Raw genomic sequence first — 20,785 nt, forward strand, 5'->3', positions numbered from 1 at the left:
GGTCTACTGTCCTATGGCAGCAGGAGACCACTTTTATTTCCCATGTTGGGCTTATAATGTCCCTCACATTCCCTTCTTTTCAGACCCACAAAAGGTTTTTGTAAAGTTTCTCTAGGCTGTATTGTTGGCAGCAGCAGTAACCATGCCTCTTGCCTTGGGGAGTTAGAGGGTGTGATTTTAAGAACCTCTGGGTTTTTAAAATACGGCTGAGAATTTCTAAATGAGATATAGACGAAAATGTCCTAATTCAGATGATTTATTGGCCCAGTTGTGTCTGTGATCAGTCAGCTGTTGGTTAGAGTACTCTCTGAGAACCATCAGGCATAATATGCGCCCCCCCCCCCCACCATGCTCTACCTCTGGTTCTCGTGGGTATCCCCCACTTCCCACCCCACATCAGTACATTCTGTGATGTTCTCAGGGTGAAGCCTGCCCTACCACCCTAAAACTGTCATCAAGTAACTGGAGTGTCCCTAATTGTACAAGCTTAGGGAACAGGATCCTTCCTAGGGGTTGGAGTATTCTTCCAAGTCGAAGGTCATGGGTTTGAATTCCCATTCGGTTTGTACCATGGTCAACTCCCTATGCAAAACACCTGCCTTTACCCCTGGCTTCTTAAGGCTGTGAGAAGGAGCACAGACAGAACATGGTCCCTATCATTGTATCCCCAACTGTCCCTACATCTTGTCCCGCTAAAGTGCCCTGGAGGATTTCACTGTCCTGTAGGGGGCGAGCTACCCACACTGTCTTCACTGGCCCTTCCCTGAGGTTTTGGAGGGGAATTCAAGGGGTTCTGAGGCTAAAGGTGGGATTGGGGAGCAAAAGGGTGGGCTACTCTCCAGCCGGGAAGCCAGTATCCCAGTTCCACTCCATGCCCTCTGGGCAATGTTGCTAGAGGTCATGGCGGGTGCGGGGTGGGAGCCTGGCACTGTAGCCCGGGAGAGGGCGCGGCCTCGAACCACAGCACGTCGAGAAGTCAGGCACAAGGTGGTGGCCCTGGGGCGCTGACAGGCCCTGAGCGCACATTGCCCTTCTTCCTGTGCAATGCGGTGGCGGCGCGCGCCCGGATTGGCGGCCAGACCTTTGCCCCGCCCCGCCCTGGCGGCCCTCGCCCCATCCTCAGCCCGTCCCGCCCCTCTCCGAGGGAGGCGTGGGGGCCAGCGGCTGGGAGGCGCGCAGTTCCTGCTGGCTGTGCGCGCCTGCTTCTGACCTCACTTTAAGTGTAAGCGGCAGCGGCGGCTCCTGGAGCTCAGCGGGCAGAGCTGCGGGCTGCGCGCGCCCCTGCTGCCACCGGGCGTCCCGCGGTGGCTCCACCGCCCTACGGTGACTTCCGCGCCCGTGCTCCCCTTTATCCGATTCCCGGAGCTCCAGCAGCAACGGGATTGGAGCAAGCGCCCTGGGTGACTGAGGCGGCCGCAGTCTGCGCCCCGGAGCCCGGGCGATGCCGGACCAGATCTCCGTGTCGGAATTCGTGGCCGAGACCCATGAGGACTACAACGCGCCCACGGCCTCTAGCTTCACCACGCGCACGGCCCAGTGCCGGGACACCGTGGCGGCCATCGAGGAGGTGAGCGGAAGCGTCGCAGGCGCTGGGCCGGAGGCCAGGGCCGCGAGGATCGCGCTGCGCCCTGGGGACCAGGTAGGCTTCCGCGCCTGGTGCCCTATACCCAGTGCTCTCCGCCTGCGCCCACACCCGGGAGAAGTTTCTGGTCTCCCTAAGCCGGACGCAGCCGTGCCAGCTCTGCCCTACACAGAAGCCCTTTGATCCCTGCTCTAGGGAGAGGCTGCTTGGCCACCTTGGGCCTTTTTTGGGAACGCTCCTGTCTGTTCCCATTTCCCTCGCAGGGTTTCAGGTCCTTTGCTCCCATCCTTGGAGAGGTCAAATTCGGCTGCAGAGTCCTTGGTGGCTGAGGCCCCGGAGTGATGGGTCTCCCAGCGCGGACCTCTCCAACTTGTTCCAGAAGTGGCCCGGCAGGGGCAGCTCTGCTTTCTGAAACAACATGCACAGCAGATCCAGGGGACCCCAAGCTGCTTATTCAGGGGTGCCCATCCCATCTTGGAAGGCCTGGCAGTTCCCACTATGTACTGCAGAGCAGCGCTGTCGAGGGATATGGAGAACCAGCGCTTTGAGGTCCAAAAGGTCTTTGGTGGCCACTTCTGGGCTACCTGTGTGGTGCCCCTTGACAGAAGGGTGAGCTCCTTTGCAAGGTGCATAGTCATCCTATTGAGTGGCTAAGCAGCGAGCTCTCCAGATCCTGGTGTAGAGGGACTGGGAGAAGGAAGCAGCTTGGGTTGAAAATTGAAGTAGGCTTGGAAGAGGCTGTGTGAGTCCATGTAGGGGCCGAGGCTGTCCGTGGCTTGGGATAGCCTCACTTACATCATTCTCTTTACCTCCCAAAGGAATTTAGTTTCGTTTTTTCGGCTCCGTAGGCTTTGTGCGTCCAGACGGACTCACAATAGGTAGCAGGAGAACGAGACACACACGTGTAGCAATAATGAACCCATGACTACATTTCCTTTGCTCAGAAATTTATGATGGTGTAGATATTTTAAAATACTTGTGCCAGAGGTTGGTGTTCAGAGAGTTTTCAAATTAACCTATGTCGTTACATCCTTTCCCCTTCCTTGAAGAAAGCATTTGCTATTAGGCTTCACCTGAAAAAAAAAAAGAAAAGAAAAAATAGACTATTTTTCTTTCGTGTAAAATATTTGTCATTGTAGACCTACAGAGTCAGGACTAGACTCAATGAAAAATACTAGGCTCAGCATCCTGCTCTTGGAAGTGAGCAAGGGTATCCGTTCTTCTGTAAGGCTCCGGATGCCTGGCCTCAGCTCAAGTCCCCGGATGAACTGGCCAACACCCCACCTTCCCCAGAGAAAACCACACCTGATGCAAGCTGCAAGAGGTTTTATTATCAGCTAGTTGAGGACGAACCCCACCCAGGGCAGGGGAGTTCAACTGGGAGAGGTGACAGTAGGGGGCTTTTAACAGCTAGCTGAGGAATTGGGAGGAGTAGGGAGGAGAGTTGGGAGGAGTTCTTCTCTTCCAGGTGTCCTTGGTGACATTTACATGGCAGGAGTGAGGAGTGAGTTCTTTCTGAATTTTTATCTCCATGTCCTCGGCACAGGAAGGCAGGCATCTCTGGTTGTACAGTATAGAGACAAAAAAGCCTTTTGCTGGCTATAGAGAACAAAGAGCTTCTTTCTAGCTGTATTTTTAAAGATCAGGGAAAACAAGCTTGGGGAAATGTTTTAGGGGCATTATCTTCCAGGGAGAAATGCTTTAAGCCAGGGTCTCACACTTCTCCTTCACCACCACCTCTCTTTCTTTTCTCTCACCCCTCTTCCAAAAGATCTGCTTGTAAATCTTTTGTAGTGAGTTCAGTGAGAGCAGATTGCTTTAGTCCACTTTTCTCAGCCTGGCCTTTAGGTGCCACTGATGCCTTTAATGAGACAGGTGGGGGATGAGGGGGATGAGAGCCCCTCCCCCATGAGGGTCCTTGAAAAGCACTAGGAAGATAGTCACAGTGTTTTGAAAATACATCATTAATGCTTATGAAAATAATTACATCCAAAAAGGTAGGATTCCCTCTGTGGAAAGGACACTTGTGTGTGATGTCCTTAAAAGAAAGCCCATGTTTATAAAGTTAGGACACAGCCGGGCGTGGTGGCGCACTCCTTTAATCCCAGCACTCGGGAGGCAGAGGCAGGCGGATTTCTGAGTTCGAGGCCAGCCTGGTCTACAGAGTGAGTTCCAGGACAGCCAGGGCTATACAGAGAAACCCTGTCTCGAAAAAAAAAAAACAAAAATAAATAAATAAATAAAGTTAGGACACTTCTCTCATTGTATTGAATCAGTTATTGAATCAGTAATACTGGCAGATGTTGGAAAGCCAGGAAAATACAAGTTGCAATTAAAGTTGGCATGGCCTCTCTCTGATTATTTTTAGTTTATGTTGGATGAACCCTAAGCTGCTTTTCCATGCAGTGTAGGAGATTACCCAAGAGCTCAGTTACTGGGTAGATTAAAGAGAGACTGGATTTGTTCATTCTGTCAAATTGCAGGCTGGCTTCATTCAGCCTCCTAAGCAGAAAATGGATTTGAGTTGGAAACAGGGAAAACCTGAAATCTTTGCAGGCTTATCTCATTTTAAGTAAAGCCAGCACCCGCTCTAAGATAATAGTGTGTATGAACTAATTTGAAGGGTGAAAGGACTCAGTGTGGATTACTTAAAATAATGCTTTCTTTCTCCTCCTACATTATTTAATGTTCACTTCCAATACAAAGTGTTGTTCTCTCTCTAGTGTAGTAAGTAACACACCATGTTCACAATACTTGGACTTTAAGCAAATGTCTTTTTATGGTGAAATGAGACATTAGAGTAGGTTTTGTGACGTACAAAATGTTATGAATTTCATAGAAATACAACTAAAAAATTAGTCCCTGGTCTTCTACTTAAATGAGTTATGGAATTAGTAAACTTATCTGATTAACTTTAGCAAACCTGTTTGCTTCCAATGGAGAATATGTCTAGCCATTGTCATTTTCTGTCTGAAATAGTCTTTCTTGGCTTGCACACCTGTAGCTAGAATGTCAGTAGTTCGCCAGTGTGTGGCCTGTATTATAGATATCAAACTGTTGTGTTTAATTTCTATCCCTGCTGTGCAGATAAGGAATTTGAGGCTAGGAGATTAGTTCAGGTTATAGACACAGCACATGGAGTTTGAACTTGGCTGGATGCTTCGTTCTCAAACTGCATGGCTTTTTCTAATGCTTAGTGATGGTGCGTTCTCAAAACTGCCCATAGCTAGATCAGCCACCTCCAAGTCAGGCTCCATCACTTTCCAGGTGTATGAATTGGGATGAGACTCTCCCTGCCCACACACTCTTTTACCATTTTCAGTCCAGTTCACAGTCTAGATAATCATGTCTATTTCTGAAGGTTCTGGTACAGTACACAGTAGACTTAATAAATGGTAGCTGCTTTACCAGATTTCACTGTAGTTACTGTATAGACCCTGGAATGAGAATGGAGCAGGGGAGAAGTAAATGGATGAATGGATGAAGGTGTGCATATAAATGGAAATTGTTGTCCTTCCCCCTAGGTGTGCCTGTGTGTGTGTGCCCGTGTGTGTGCCCGTGTGTGTGTGTGTGTGTTGTCTCCTGTGCTGACTGAGCACAGAGGCTGAACTTGCAATGCTTTGCTGAATAAGTTCCACACAGCCCGTCTCTGCTCTCCATGAATCCTGGAGATACCCATGCAAGTTCACAAGCTTGTGTAGCAAGCACCAAACCCCCTAAGCTGTCTTCCCAGACCCCATACATTCTCTCTAAGGAGCTTATTGTCTTGGTAACAGTTGAGAGTGTAGCTGGTTTGAAACTTTTGATTTCCTGTTGACTTTCTCTGGGTGACTTACTTTGCAGAGTTTGCAAAGTGCAGAGTGCAACTGGTGTCAGATTTGTGCTTTGGAAATAAGGAAGAAAATAAATAGTTGTGGCATAAATCTGAAAACTGAGCTGTGCCACCCCCCACCCTCTTCCCAGCTTTGATTTTTATATCTTAGTATATTTAAGCCTTTGGTTACTTCAAAATATTCTGGAAATAGAGAAACATTGTGTGCATTCTTGGGACACTCCTGTTGTTTGTTAGGGCTTCTTCATAGCTCCATTCATCCCTACCCTGCTCGTTTGGCATTGATGCAGTTTTAAAAATAAATTTGATATTGACTCTTAAGTATTAAAATTTAACTTTTTCCTTCCATGGCCATGAGTCTCTTATTCTGTTGTCCTTGGTTGCCTTGGAAATCGCTTTGCTGTTTTAACTGCAAAAGGAGAATGAACATCTAGACTGTACAGACTCCCAGGGGATGCTGTTCATGGGGCCAGGCTGCGCCTAGCAGTTTCAGTGGGAACTGGCCTTGCATTTGATTCTGAGTTGTAGTCCTTTGTGACTTGTTTGTAAACCAGCTCCTTCAGAATCCCAGGCTAACAGATTTTGAATCTATGGTCAGAAGGATGCCTCCTTTTTCTCAGTGTATCCTTGGAAGGGAGTAGATTAACAGGCTATCATTTTATGCTGTCCCTAAATCTGAATTGGTATCTCTGGGACATCTTGAATCAGTTAGGGTGGAATTGGCTTCCCTCCAGCTGAATTCAATTTCTCTTTTATGATTAGTAGTGCAGTTACTATGATACCACTCCTTGTGCACCCCAGCTCTTGCTGTGGTTCATTTGGGACCTGCTGCTGTGTGTTAGGTGAAGGGATTAGACATCTCTTCACTTTGAAAGAATCTGTGGTTCTGTGGGGAGAAACTGATTCTCCAGGCAGATCAGTCATGTGAGGTCATGTCTGCTAGAGCATCCCTGGCGATGATGTAGAGAACTGGAAGACTGGGACTGCTTATATTTGATCAGGGATGTGGATGAAAGGGCCTTGAATGGAAGCCTGGTGTAAGAGGCTTCAGGGTGGTTTAATCCAGTCTTCCATATCTGTGTCCCTACTTTAGGGAAATATTTATCCACTTTTGGGCTGGTGATCAACTAGGCCTTTGGTGGAATTTTCCTATCCATCCAGGCTGTAGAAGGCTGCTTAGGCCAAGAATTTACAGAGGCTTTTCATGGTGGGCACTGCACTTTTGGCTTTTAGTCAGCATTGTAGCCCAAGAATGAAGTCAGCTCTTTGTTAACATTACTTGGTCTCAGATGCTTGGTGGTCACATGGGTTGGTGGCCACTCTGTTGTGTGATGTAGATTCAGGACTTTGTTCTACATACTTGCAGGAAGTCCTGTTGATGAGCATAGGCACTTGCAACTGCAAAATGCTTCACCTGACAGCACCAGTCAGTGTGGTGTAGAACTTGCAGAGCCTCGGGTTCCATGGCAGAGCTGTTGAAATAGAGTGTGCATTTTAACAGCACTCTCAGGAGCAGTGTGTGCACCAGGGTTTGAAAGTACTGTTGTAGGCTGCCCTGAGTCCTGGCTGTGTTCAGAGTTGCCGGGTGGGGGAGGGGGTGTCTGTGGACTGGAAGAACCTGGTTCTGCTCTCCTGAATTCTGATTTCATATGATTTGGGTGAGGCCTGGAGCTTTTATATTTGTAAAAGGCTCCTCCCTAGTTGATAATCACTGATAGACAGTTTATTATGTCATGTTGTGTGCCAGGTCGTGATGAATCAAGGTTATGCATAACTTGGGGAAAGGATGTGGTTTTGGAGGGGAGGAAACTGAAGTCAAGACAGGCATCTCTGCAGAGGTGACCTTTGAGCAGTCTGGAATGTAGAGGCTGCCTGCTTGCAAAGACCTAGGCATAGATGAGCCCTGGAAAAGAGCTGAGATGTGAGTATCAGGGCAGACAGAAGGCCTGTGATCAGAGGTGAGGGAGAGCAATGGGGCCTGTCTGTGTGGAGGGGTGGCCTAGGTCCAGATAGCACTGGGCTTTACCTTGGGGAGAGAATTTGCACGTTGGCTGTGGAGTGGCGCAGAGCTGTTAGAGGGTTTGGGGCTCAAACTCCCATGGTCTGATTTCCTCTTTAGGATTTACTTTTTATTGATTTGTATCTGTGTGTGATACTTGGAGTACAGATGCCCTCAGAGCTTATGCAGCTGGAGTTGTAGGCAGCTGTGAACTGCTTGGTTGTGGGTGCTGGGAATGAAACTTGGAACCTCCAGAAGAGCAGGAAGTTCTCTTACAATAAACTATTTCTCCAGTCACTGCTTCACAGTTTAAAGACATTTCAGTGCTTGTTCCTAGGCCTAGGAGAAAAGTGGGGAGACCAGCAAGGGAGTAGGGGTTCATTTCTGTCTGCAGTGGTGGAAGTGTAGAAATGTCCTTTGAACTGGGTGTCATTCCCTGATGATACTTGAAGCATCATCTCCAAGGTAAAAGTGGCACTGTCCAGCATGCCTTAGTGGTAGAGACCAGCTCTACTGTGAAGATTGGCTGGCTGGAGGAGTTGTATTGAAAACAATCCTTTTTTGCTTGTTTGTTTGTTTGTTTTTGTTTTTGTTTTTGTTTTTTTATTTTTATTTTTGTTATATATATTTTTTCGAAACAGGGTTTCTCTGTATAGCCCTGTGTTTCCTGGAACTCACTCAGACCAGGCTGGCCTCGTACCCAGAAAATCTGCCTGCCTCTGCCTCCCAAGTGCTGGGATTAAAGACGTGTACCACCACGCCTGGCTATGACCAGTATTTTTATGTGCTTTAATTCTATGTTAAGAAAATGTGCTTTTGCCAGATGGTTGCCAGCCAGACATATAAATAATATTATACAGATTGTGCAGGCTGTGTTTACATGTTTAGGGAATATACATATATGTATAAAATAACAAAGGAAAAGAGAGGTTATGAATTTTAAAGAGGAAGCAGGGATATGCGGGTTGGTTTTGAGAATAGAAACGATGAGATTATATTACAATTTCAAAAAATAAAGAAAAGTAATTGTAAAGTAAGAAAGCATTAAATGGACTTATTTAAGATTATTCCTTTTTGAGAGAGGTCACATTGGCACCATGGAGTCATGTGACTCTGGGTTTCAGCAGGTGACAAAACAGGAGTTCTGACCACTCTGGTTGGTTCTTCTATGTCCTTTCACTGTGCAGAGGTGGGTTTCCTTAGTGCAAGTCCTAAGTCCTTATTTCTTCAGAATTCTGGTACATAGTGAATATCAGCTGCAATATCCTGCAACATGAGATAACCCGTCTTTGATTTTTCTAAGTTCCCTTGGCTGATAGCCTTTCTATATTAGACATTAGAGAGACATTCTATCAAATTTCCTTTCTATATCCATAGAGAAATTCATTCTGATTTGAGATATGTTTACCTAGAGAACCTGTCCTAATACAACTGTGGCTTTTCTCTACTTTGCCACTGATGGCGATGTGCTGGCTACCAAGAAGGCTCAACAGTGTTTCCCTTATGTTTCTGGCTTTCCTCCCAGGGTTGTTTGGTATCATCTGGTGAAAGGGAGCTGCAGTCTCCCTGAGCCCAGCACTGAGCCACAAACAAAACTCTTGTTTCCTAAATCCCTCTTTAATGTTCATTGCCTAGGCTCCCTCCCACTCAGATTGATAACCCCACTGCACCTTGGGTAATGGGATATGCAAGCTCTTCCCCTGTATTTCAGGAAGAGGAAGGCAAGTGCTGTGAGGCAAGCTCAGGCAAGGTCTGAAGTCAGGTCCTGGTAATGCAGGATCATTACTCACAGAGGGCAGGAGCAGGCAGCTGACTAGCCTGAACTGGAATTTGTTGGGAACTAAAAGGGGGCTCTGCGGAAGAAAGGAAAGGGGGGAAGGCCTACACCCTGCCAGAGTTCCACCTATGATCTGGACAGAGATGTGGAAGAGCTGCCATACACTCCCCTCTCAGCCCCAGGTGTGCATCTATGCCTTTGACCCACTCTTTGGGTCTGAACAAGGGGCAGCCCATCCTGGGAGCCCTGGGGCTACTTTCCTAAAGCCTTGGGGTTATGGGAGAGAGGGATGAGGGATGAGAGGTTCCCACAATGGTGAGAGTGACACAGTGGATCTTGACTGGAGCACAGGAAGGCCTTCCATCTGGACGTTAGAAAGGGCTCATTAGGAGAAAGCCTATCCCTTCCTCCAAGAGCAGTGGGCCTTGATAAGCAGAAACGTTCTATGGTTTTAGAGCTTTATTATAGAAAGGCAGGGAGAAAGAGAGAAGGTAGAAGAGAGAGAGAGGCCCCCCTAGAAGGCTAGAAGGGGGAAGGCTAGATAGAAAGAGAGTAAGAGGGAGAGAGGAGAGGAGAGGAGAAGACAAAGCTAAAGGAAAGAGGAGAGAGGAGTGAGAGAAGTGAGAGGTAAGAGAACAAAGGAGCGAGATCAAGAGAGATAGGTGGGGCTGAACAGTCCTTTTTATGGGCTTTACTGTTGCTAGGTAACTGGGGAGGGGTTTAGCCTGAATGTCAGAAGCTTGGGACTTTGCATACTTGACTTTTAGCCAGGCTTCTCTTGTGGTGGCTGGGGTGGGGGTGGGGGACAGTAATTTAGGCAGGAGCCTGAGTTCTAGAAGCACGAGGGAATTAATGCCTTCCTTGTCAAGTAAGTGAATTATCACCCTTCTGGGGTTCAGACCTCAGCTCAACTGAAGACCAACCTGTCTGTGCATACCCAATGCCCCACATGAATGTTGAGTTCTCTCCCAGGGCTGGGAGGGGTGAGAGTCCACTTGGAGAACAGGCTCAAATGCTAATGTAGTGCAAACCACACCTGAGATCTGGAAAAGGTGTGGCCCTGGACAAGAAGCACACTTTAAGCTTGAGGAAGGGTGAGACCCACTGGCCAATCAAGGAGGAGGGATCTTCCGGGTGGCTTTCTCCAAGTTCACTGTGGCTGTGCAGGCTTGAATGGTTCTCTGTGTCCTGCTCTGAGCTCTGCTGTTGGGTGCTGTTAGAGGACCTCAGGGAAGCTCTGATTTCCAGGCATGGTGAGTACAGGGTTACTGCCCACAGAGGGTAGGGGCAGGGTGCTGAGCAGTGGAAGCTGGGGTGGTGAGTCCTCTCTGGGGCTGGATGGGAAGTATAAGTCATATGTGAGCACCTGTGAGGTCTCTCCTGTTGCTCCTCACTTGCTCCATCAGGGGTGACCTCTGAATAACTTCCCTATCATTGCCCAAATCTTTTGGACCTTAGTTAGGCTGATCTAATAGGTCTGATTTCATACATCATACTTGTTTTTGTTTTGTTTAGGTTTTGTTAATTTTTGTTCTGCTGCAGTTTTTTCATATTTTTTACTTCATATGTTTAGTGATTTGATTATTATTTGGTAAAGGTACTTTAATAATTTCAGAATTTTTTATGGTTTTCTTGAAAAATTATAGACCTCTGAGAGGATATTTCAATCGTTTGTAATTTCGCCTTCACATATTTTGTAGAAGTCCCAGTTGTTTATTGCCATGAAACATTTAGAATCCACATTTTTTGACCGAGATATCAATTTTTTCTCTTCATCTTGAATCCCTGAGATTCTGTCTTCCTTTATATTCTGTGGGTAAACCTTGCCTCTGTAGTTGTCAGAGTACAGGTAATCTCATGTCCTGCTCTGAGGGACTTAGGAACTGCTTATGTCATTTACTGCCTCTCACCTGTGTTTGTTATCAGGCATGCTTTATATACATCAGCCACCAGCTATAGCAGCTCTCTATTTTTGTTCCCTGTCTCTGTTCTCTGCACATGTACGCTCTCTGTCATCTTCCCCTCATGGCTCTCCTTCTCCTCCCTGTCTGTGTGCCTTTCTGCAGGTCCTCTTGTGTACTTCTATCCCTTCCCCAGGTTCTCACTCCTCTCCCTTCCCCCAAACAACCTCTTTTGCACTTTATCTGTTGCATGCTTTAATTTCTCAGACCTGCTGTGATGGGATAGCTTGGATTTCTTGGTTGCAATAGTTCCTGGCTGTTACTCTCTATGTTGCTATGCTGGTGTGTAGCCATCTCTGTTTGGGTGGTTATTGACCTAGGTACTGGCCTCTGGGTTTGTCTTTTTGGGTGGGAGTTTTGTTCCTGGGTTACTGTTTGATGCATGGATTTGAAGAGAGTGTTCACTGACAGTTTCCTATTTTACTGACCTGTTTGGTGGGTATGTTCAACAGTGGATGCTTTGTTATATAAAAGCTGAGAGAAGAGACAGGCAGGAACAGAAGATCTTAGTAATCCACAAGGAGACATAGACATGAGAGAGAGGTCAAGTACCCCATGGTGTTTAATACAATGTTGGAACAAGTGGGAAAATTGAATCTGGGATAAGAAATCAATCAATCATGAAGTTGATCTATGGAAGCTTACAATGTGTCCTTTCAGGTATGGAATGTGGTTGATCAGGGAGTATTTACTCAAGTGGGGGCTGAGACACAGGGATGAGGCAGGAATGGATGGGCAGGTGGGGATTGTCTATAGAGTTTATAGGAGGCTTGCACAGGAGGATAGGAAATTTCCAGTGGTATTCTGTTCCAGTGATAAGGGCAGCTGATATTAGTGTCTGCAGTAACAGATAGAGAGGTAAGTCTTTGGACAAAGTCTAGTCTACAGACAGGCATGGTTGTGTAACCAGGAGTTTCTGTCTATAATCAGGGGGTTAGGAATAGAGATGAGTTTGTAAATCCCAAACAGTTTGCTTTTTGAGAATGTACATTTGTACATTTCAGCAAAAATCCCATGACCAAATCCTTTTTATCAACAGCCAGTTAAGGTACATCAGCAGGATCAAGCTACATAGAGATAACTAAGACCTCCGATAGTAAACAAAAACAAAAACAGCTTACCCATCATGGTTGTCAGATTTTTTTTTTGCCCCCCCTTGCTTGGTTCCTGCACATTATGTTAGACATGCACTTTTTAAAATATTAACAATGCTGATTTGTATGCAAACTCCCCACTCTTGTTGTAACTACAATAAATACTCAAAACCTCTAGACTTGATCTCTCAGTTTGTACCTAATGGGAATTTGACTGCTGAGAGTCCTGGTTACTGATAAGTCCTTGTTACTCATAAAAAAGAGCTCTGTGTTTTTGCATTGGAATAGGCTCTGTGCTGGTAATCGCAGTTTCTGTGACTTAGGCATAAAACCTTGATGCATTGACTGGAACCCCAAGACGCTCAGGACTCCTATCTGAAGTTTAAAGACCGCTGTTGTGATGTGTCATTGCTGTTCTTTGTGTGAGTGACCTGTCTGTCAAAAATGTGTCTGTGTACCTTGGTTTTTTTGATTTTTCTTGATTACTCATAGAGGGAGATGAACAAAGCGAATGTGGAACTCCAGTGAAGTGGAAATGCTGGAGAGTCATGGCAAGAAAGGGCTAGGAAGATGTTGCAGGGCCTAGAACAGGGGTTGTGTGCCCCTGGTCTTAATTCTGGGAAGTTACAGCAGTCTTGGAACCCTGCTCCATGGCTCACAGCTGCCATTTTCTCCTCTGTACAAGTGGTGGAATCTGCTGCGTAGCCTTCACCTCCCCCTCGTGGCCCTCTATTATGTGTGTGCCACTTTAGTATTCTCTTACTGAGAGAGGAAGTGAGACTGTTTCCATCCCAATTGATATAGTTACTCACCTTCCACCTTGGGTTAAGTCCTTCTTATCAAGAGGACCTGTATCCATTAAATTGCCCCTGACAGAGAGCTCTTTATGACCACATTCAGGGCAAAATCAGACTCTGCAAAACGGTGGAAAGGACAAAGACCTCATTTTTCCCCCTTGTAAACAACCCTGTTCTCAGTCTATATGTGACTCTGTAGTTTTGAACTTGGAGCTGTCAGTATATGGGAGGATGTTTTTCATCCCTTCCAGCAAAGTTGGCATATCTTTCGTAGAACAGCAGTCTTATTTCCGGGTCTCTGGGGCAATCTGCTCCTCCATTCACCTTCCAGCTGTTTGGCCACCTTTTGGTCTCACTGACCTGGGAATCCAGGGTTAAGGACACTTCACCACAAGGCAGTGCAGCATCTCTTCTCCCCATTCCACTGTATTTTCCCGTGCTCTAAGCAAAGAGCCCTTCCCATTTTATCCTGGCTCAGAAACTACTCCAACTTTCTGATGTGGTGGCAGGGGTCCTGTAATGATATGGTTAGATCGTTGGTTTTGGAATTTTACAACTTTCTCATTTATTATTGTCTCTGTGTCATAGTTGTTTTAACTCAACATTTCAGACTACTGTCATCTGAGGGAGCCTCAGTTGCAGATGTGCCCTCATCAGAATGGCTGGTTTCTATGTCTCTGAGAGATAGTATTGATAATTGATATAGGAAGACTCTTCCATGAAGGGTGGCAATATTGGGAAGCAAGTTGTCTTGGATTGGATGAGAGAGCTAGGTGAGAATTGTAGCTGCCTGTGGCCATGTGAACTGGGTTCCCCAGAAAGGCAGCCCAGGGCTGAAAGACATCAGAGGGCAACAAAAGAATGAGGCCAAAACAATCCTTTTTGTTCAAAGCCTCTGACATTTACTGAGAGTCCCTGCTCATAAAGACGGTAGGCCCATCCTCTGACAGCCCATTCTTTGTGCCTGGAGCCAGCCCATAGGCGATCTACAGGGCTTGTCTCCAGATAGTCTCCAGGACCTTTCAGCAGAAAGCAGAGTATTGGAGAAGAGCAAATAGAGCCATCAAGGTCAGAAGGCCCTACACTAGGTGTACTGGCTGGTTTTTCGTTTTAACTTGACACAGCTGGAGTTATCATAGAGAAAGGAGCTTCAGTTGAGGAAATGCCTCCATGAGATCCAACTGTAAGGCATTTTCTCAATTAGTGATCAAGAGGGAAAGGCCCCTTGTGGGTGGGACCATCTCTGGGCTGGTAGTCTTGGCTCAATAAGAGAGCAGGCTGAGCAAGCCAGGTGAGGTAATCCAGTAAGTAACATCCCTCCATGGCCTCTGCATCAGCTCCTGCTTTCTGACCTGCTTGAGTTCCAGTCCTGACTTCCTTGGTGATGAACAGCACTATGGAAGTGTAAGTCAAATAAACCCTTTCCTCCCCAACTTGCTTCTTGGTCGTGATGTTTGTTTAGGAATAGAAACCCTGACTAAGACACTAGGTAATCTCCTTCTTAGTGGCAGTGAAAGAGGAAAATTACTGACCACCAGAACTCTCACCCCAGAGTACATTCTGAACTCTCACACCGGAGTCCGACCCCCTCTCAAATGAAAACTGTTCCAGAACGAACCCAGTCCAACCCCTCCCAACTAAGGACTGTGCCAGGGACATTTTTGAGATAAGGGTGTGAGTAAAAACCTCAGTTCCAATGAATCAAGTACATGGCCAAAGTGTGGGATGCGGTTGCGAAAAGCACTTTGGAAAAACCCTTGGCTGAATCTCTCAGTGACGTAAATTTGTATTTTCCCTGCCCTGCTCCCCCCCTTGCCTCCTTCCTATAAAAGCTTGTGAAAAATTTGGGCCGGGCGTCGAATCTCCTCTGCACCATGCTGGGTGTATGAGTTCCGACCCCAGGGCCTCTGGTCTATGTGCTTTTTATGTGCTTTCTTGTTGTTGCTTTATTAAATCTTACTCTCTACATCTTAAGTTTAGTCTCAGTGTCTTCTTGGGTGCGCGGCTGTCCCGAGGCTTAAGTGAGTGTCTCCCTTTGGGAGTCCTGGAGTCTTTCATTTGGTGCATTGGCCGGGAATCAGCGCGACCACCCAGAAGTCCTGGACCCACTCAGAAGTAAGATTTACTGTTCTGCTTTGGTCTGGTGTCTGTGTTCTGTTAGTTTCTGAGAGGCCAGGTAGGCTATTCTGTATCTGGTGCGATCGTAGTTTCGGTTTTGCAGACGCTCAGTGTGCAATGTGCACAGTGAGACCGCGTTCCGGGTAGGAGCGCGGGGTGTGGATAAGGACAGACGTGTCCAGGTGTCCACCGTCTGTGCGCCCTGGGAGACGTCCCAGGAGGACAAGGGGAGGACTAAGGACGCTTAGTGGACCCCTCTGGAGACCGGGTGGGTCTCAATCTGTGCGAGATCGTGGGTTCGAGTCCCACCTCGTGCTTCAGGTTGCGAGATCGTGGGTTCGAGTCCCACCTCGTGCTTTGGTTTTTTCTTTTTGTCTCAAGTCTTGTGTCTGCTCTTGTTGTGTCTGCTATTATTCTAGAAATGGGACAATCTGCTGGGTGTGTAGGTGTGGAACTGCTGCATTTGTGTATTCTGAGATTGTGGGTTTATTCTGGCAGCTGCCACTGTGGACCGTAAGGACCCTAGTGGCTGTGAGAGGACGACTGTCTATGGCCTCACAGTCTGCACCCCAAAAAGATGTTCCAAGGGAGACCCTGGAAAGAGTGCCCAGGGTACAGAACAGTCAAAAAGACCTGGCTGTTGCCTGGCAGAGTGAAGGAGAGAGAGAGTGTTCTCTCTGCCAGAGCGGGAGTGGATGTGGAATCCCACCCCTATCAGGAAAAGGAGTTAATGTGGAATCCGACCCCGTCAGAAAATAGTGTTTGGCTGGTTGTATAAGTCCAGATGTGGACGTGTGTGCTTGTTTGTAGTTTTTGTCACGTGACAGACTGTGTGTGTGTGTTAACCCTTTGCCGACTGTAGACTTGGACTGACGTCAGGACAGAATTTGTCAGCAATAGTTTTAAAAAAAAAAAGAAAACTAGTCCTCCCTTAAAAAGACAGACCTGACATCAACTGAGAAATAGACTTCACTAAAAAAAATATGTATATGAATACCTTCTGGTTTTTATGGACGTTCTCAAAATGGATAAATGAGACTGCTCACATAGTCATCAAGAAGATTATTAAAGAAAATTTTTCCAAGGTTCAGAGTGCCAAAAGCAATAGTGTCAGATAGTGTTGCCCAGGTAAGTCAGGGTGTAGCCAAGTATTCAGAGGTCAAAAATTACATTGTGTGTATAGACCTCAGAGCTCAAGATAGATAAAAAATTAGTTTAAAACTCTATGACAGACCTTGACAAAATTAATCGTAGAGACTGGCACAGACTTGGTGTTCCTTCCCTATGCCCTACTTAAACGTACTAGAAATACTTCCTCTTGATTCAGTTTTATCCTTTATGAGACTCCTATGCCCATTATAGTCTTAAATGATGTGTTTAAACCTATGTTGTTATAATAATGATCTGTATGCTAAGTTAAAAGGCTTGCAGGTGGTCTGGTCACAACTGAAAAAAATCGGACTGAGTATGCGGACGACATTGCTCCAGGGATCCCAACAGCTGAGACAGTAAACGAGCTGGGTACCCCAAGGACATCTCACCAGTTCCAGCCAGAGATCTGATCTACGTGCACCTACATCGTGCCCAGACCCTCAAGCCTCACTAAAAGGGCCCCTGCCTAGTTCTGTTTACTAATCCTTCTTATTCTGTTTTTGTTCCCATGTTAAAATAGAGTAAATGCAGTATTCTCCGCATAAAAATATAGACTTCTGAAATTCTAAGATTAGAATTACTCACTAGAAGGAGTGGGGAATGAAAGAGGAAAATTACTGACCACCAGAACTCTCACCCCAGAGTACATTCTGAACTCTCACACCGGAGTCCGACCCCCTCTCAAATGAAAACTGTTCCAGGAACATTTCTGAGATAAGGGTTTCCTGGAACGAACCCAGTCCAACCCCTCCCAACTAAGGACTGTGCCAGGGACATTTTTGAGATAAGGGTGTGAGTAAAAACCTCAGTTCCAATGAATCAAGTACATGGCCAAAGTGTGGGATGCGGTTGCGAAAAGCACTTTGGAAAAACCCTTGGCTGAATCTCTCAGTGACGTAAATTTGTATTTTCCCTGCCCTGCTCCCCCCTTGCCTCCTTCCTATAAAAGCTTGTGAAAAATTTGGGCCAGGCGTCGAATCTCCTCTGCACCATGCTGGGTGTATGAGTTCCGACCCCAGGGCCTCTGATCTATGTGCTTTTTATGTGCTTTCTTGTTGTTGCTTTATTAAATCTTACTCTCTACATCTTAAGTTTAGTCTCAGTGTCTTCTTGGGTGCGCGGCTGTCCCGAGGCTTAAGTGAGTGTCTCCCTTTGGGAGTCCTGGAGTCTTTCAGCAGCAAGGTCAAAGTCTGGATCAGCCTGCTTCAAGGCTGAGGGAGGGTACAGATCATGAGAGAGTGACCAAGCAAGAAAGCAAAGCAGGAAGTAGTGTTTGTCAAATGTTTTTGCCTTTATTTTCTAGCTTTAGTTTCTAGTCTGAGCACCCAGTATGGTGGGCTGTGATCTGACAGAACCATGTAAAACAAACATTTATTACCTGAGATGCTTCTGCTCAGAGGAAACCATCACATCAGCAGAGTTGCAAGGTAGAAAAACAACAACAACAGCAACAACAGCAATTGTTTCAAAAGCTGATTTTGCTGCTGGACAGAATCTCTGGTCTCTTTTGAAGGAATATGGAAAATATTAGAAATTTAGATGGCAAAAGTCAGAGAAAGCTGTACATCGAGCTTAATCGGTTGTTCCCATAGGGTCTGGAAGATTGGAGTGTTGACAGTAATGCAGCCACACAAAGTTGAGGTCATACTATTTCAGTGGAAAATGGACAGAAAACTTTAGGAAGAAGTCATTTGTTTGATATTTTGGCCAAAAAGAAATCTTTTATTCTTGGTTTATGTCCTGAGATATTGAGAATTGAGTAAAAATTATTGCCTGATTTATATATTTTTATTCTATTGATAAGTGTTTGTTCAATCTTCCTATTTCTTTATTCAAGTTATATTCATAACGATACACCCATCCCATTCCACCTTCCACAGTCCCTCATCACTGACTACCTTTTATCTCCCCAGAGAGGGTGGGAACCACTTGAGTATCCCCCTACTATGGCATGTCAAGTCTCTGCAGAGTTAGACACATCCTTTCCCACTGAGGTCAGACAAGGCAGCCCGGTTAAGGAAACAGTCTGCACAGTCAGGAACAGCTTAAGGGACATGTCCCACTCTGGATGGTGGGGGCATCCATCCCAGCCTGTTTGTACTGTTTGGTTGGTGGCTCCATCTCTGAGACTCTCCTAGGTTCCAGGTTAGTTGACTCTGAGGGTCTCCTCAAGGCCTTCCTATTCTTTCAGAGCCCGTCAATTCTTTCCCCAACTCCTTTAAAATACTCCCTGAGCCCTGTCCAATGTTAGACTGTGGGTCTCTGCATATGTTTCAGTCAGATGCTGGATGGAGACACTCAGAGGACAATGATGCTAAGCTACTATCTACAAGTATAACAAATTATCCTCAGTAATGCCAGCCTTGGTGCTTGCCCATGGGATGGGTTACCAGTAGGGTAGGGTATAGTTTGGCCATTCCCTCAGTCTCTGTTTCAACTTTGTGACTGCCTTACTTGCAGACAGAATAAATTTTGGGAGAAAAAGTATTTTGTTTTCTTGGTGTACTGAACACTTCACTGGTGGTTCTGCCTGACTGCAATATGTCACCTCTTCATGGTCCATAACTCAATGCTATATATCTAAGCTAAGATCACCTCCCTAGCCCCATTTGTGCCCTCCGATTCATATTCTCAGGCACATTCCACAGATGCCTCCACCCTAACCTTCAATGTGGTACAGCCTTTGCACTATGCAGTAGTTTCCAATGTCATAAAAGAACACATACTGGAGAGAAACCCTATGAATGTAATCACTGTGGTAAAGCCTTTGCACAACTCAGTACTCTCCAACGTCATAAAAGAACACATACTGGAGAGAAACCCTATGAATGTAATCAATGTGGTAAAACCTTTGCAGGTCACAGTCATCTCCAATATCATAAAAGAACACATACTGGAGAGAAACCCTATGAATGTATTCAATGTGGTAAAGCCTTTGCACTATGCAGTAGTTTCCAATGTCATAAAAGAACACATACTGGAGAGAAACCCTATGAATGTAATCAATGTGGTAAAGCCTTTGCACAACTCAGTACTCTCCAACGTCATAAAAGAACACATACTGGAGAGAAACCCTATGAATGTAATCAATGTGGTAAAACATTTGCATGTCACATTGATCTCCAATATCATAAAAGAACACATACTGGAGAGAAACCCTATGAATGTAATCAATGTGGTAAAGCCTTTTCAAGTCACAATGGTCTCCAATATCATAAAAGAACACATACTGGAGAGAAACCCTATGAATGTAATCAATGTGGTAAAGCCTTTTCACAACACAGTCATCTCCACCGTCATAAAAGAACACATTCTGGAGAGAAACCCTATGAATGTAATCAATGTGGTAAAGCGTTTGCATGACCCAGTTATCTCTAATGTCATAAGAGAACACATACTGGAGAGAAACCCTAAGAATGTAATTGGTATCATGTGCAAAGTCAGAAAACTAAATGTACTGGAGAGAAGCCCTATGAATGTTATCAATGTGGTAAAGCCTCTACAGGTCACAGTCATGTCCAATATCATAAAAGAACACAATCTTTCCGGATATAGCTGTCTCTTGTGAGGCTATTCCAATACCTGGCAAACACAGAAGTGGATGCTCACAGTCATCTATTGGATGGAACACAGGGCAGTCATTGGAGGAGCTAGAGAAAGTCTCCAAGGAGCTGAAGGGGTCTACATCCCTGTATGCAGAACAACAATAGAAACTAACCAATACCCCCAGAGCTCATGTCTCTAGCTGCATATGTAGCAGAAGATGGTTTAGTCTGCCATCATTGGGAAGAGAGGCCCCTTGGTCTTACAAACTTTTTAAGCCCTAGTAAAGGGGAATGCCAGGGCCCAGAAGTGGGAGTGGGTGGGTAGGGGAGCAGTGTTGGGGGAGTGTATAGGGGGACTTTCAGGATAGCTTTTTAAATGTAAATGAAGAAAATGTCTAATAAAAGATTGAAATGTAAAAAAAAACATACTGGAGAGAAACTATGAATGTAATCAATGTGGTAAAGCCTTTGCAGGTCACAGTTGTCTCCAGTATCATAAAAGAACCCATAATGGAGAGAAACCTTAGAAATGTAATCAATGTGATAAAGCCTTTTCTCAAAGTTATTGTCTCTATAATCAATGTGGTAAAGACTTTTTACGACTTTATATTCTCCATTATTTTTAAAGAACACATAGAAGACAGAAACCTTAGGGAGGTAATCGGTGTTGTAAAGCATTTGATGTCACAGTCATCTACGATGACATAAAAGATCACATACAAGTGAGAACCCATGTCAATGTTATGAACGCAGTAAAGCTTTTGCATGTCATAGTTCTTTAGGCATACACAAGACAAACCGCAAGGTGGAGAAACCCCAATTTAAATGTTTGCTTTTCTGAGAGTTGGTTTGGTCATGAGATCTTTTCCTAGCCATTGAAAGGCTGAGGGAGAAACCCTCTGAGTATATTTAATATGGGAAAGCCTTT

At 45.7% G+C, this 20,785-nt stretch overlaps 1 pseudogene; it reads left to right on the forward strand.

Moving 5' to 3' along the window:
* Nucleotides 1–1,434: 1,434 nt before the first annotated feature.
* Nucleotides 1,435–20,384, forward strand: LOC147001170 (uncharacterized; annotated as a pseudogene).
* Nucleotides 20,385–20,785: the final 401 nt, after the last annotated feature.

Source organism: Mus caroli, unplaced genomic scaffold (assembly GCF_978045245.1).
Source record: "Mus caroli unplaced genomic scaffold, Mus_caroli_1 scaffold_14, whole genome shotgun sequence".
Classification (NCBI taxonomy): domain Eukaryota; kingdom Metazoa; phylum Chordata; class Mammalia; order Rodentia; family Muridae; genus Mus; species Mus caroli.